The sequence below is a fragment of the Octopus bimaculoides genome, chromosome 1 (assembly GCF_001194135.2).
Source record: "Octopus bimaculoides isolate UCB-OBI-ISO-001 chromosome 1, ASM119413v2, whole genome shotgun sequence".
In the NCBI taxonomy this organism is placed as follows: domain Eukaryota; kingdom Metazoa; phylum Mollusca; class Cephalopoda; order Octopoda; family Octopodidae; genus Octopus; species Octopus bimaculoides.
The window spans coordinates 95,559,128-95,560,493 of NC_068981.1; positions in this window are offsets into that span (position 1 = coordinate 95,559,128).

Here is a 1,366-nt window from a genome sequence, read left to right on the forward strand (position 1 = left end):
TATGGAAAGGAGAAACACCGGCACCCCAGGCTAAAGAAGGTGTTGTTATCTGATTGGTAGGATATGAAAAGTTTAGTCCACTTTGAACTTTTAAACCCAAACCAAACGATAACAAAGCAGATCTACTGCGAGCAGCTTGAACGGCTTAAATCAGTGCTACAAGAAAAACGACCTTCTTTGGTTTCAATACGAAAGGTGTTCTTCGATCAGGATAATGCTCAGCTACATACAGCGAGGATGACATTCCAAAGGCTGGAGCAGTTTGAATGTGAAACAATGTCCCACCCACCATATTCGCTGGACATTGCCTCATCTGATTATCATTTATTCCGCAGTCTTCAAAATGATTTTGACGGAAAAAATATGAATTCTGTAGACGAGATCAGAACAGAACGGACAAATGAATTTTGGGAGAGGGGCCTTGCGAGTCTACCATATAGATGGAAGAGCATTGTATTAGGTTGTCAAGTATGAAATTTGTAGCAAGGTATATGGTAAACTTTGATAGTTGCTCATTTTGCGCCATTATTATATTTTGACAATCTTTATTTTTTGTTAGAAAGTTGATACATATATTTCTTTATTCTAATACATTTTGCACTTTATAAAGTATTAATAAATCGTTTTTTGCTATTTTTGTTTAGAGATCGATAAGTCAGAAATTCGTAGTTTTGAAATATGAGTTCTTTCGTGGAAATACAGCATCAGAGACAACTCGGAATATTACATAGCAGACAATATCAAATTGGTTTGCAAAATTTCGTTCAGGTAACTTTGAACTCACAAATGAGCAATGCGGTCGACCAGAAACAAAAGTGGATAATGACGAACTGAAAGCCATCGTCGGGTTAGATCCACCTCAAAGTGCCCGTGAATTATCGTTGCTGTTTGGTGTTAGCAAGCAAACAATATTGACTCACCTAGCTCAAATCGGTAAAGCGAAAAAGTTAGATAACTGGGTTCCACATGAACTCAATGAAAATCAAAAACAGCAATGCTACTTTTTCGTCACGAAAATGTATCATTTTTTAACCGAATTGTAACATGTGATGAGAAATGGATCCAATACAACAACCGTAAACGTTCAGCACAATGGTTTGACAAAGATGAGCCACCAAAACACAGTCCAAAAAGCAAAATTCATCAAAAGAAGCTGATGGTGTGCGTATGGTGGTCTGGTGCAGGTGTGATCCGGCTCATCAATCACAGCCGAAGTATACCGCAGCCAACTGGACCAAATGATGCAGAAACCTATAAAAAAAAAACAGCCTAGTTTAATCAACAGATCCACTCCTATTTTATTGCAAGACAATACCAGGCCACATATCGCAAAAATGACATTGGAAAACTACAGGAGTTGGAGTTG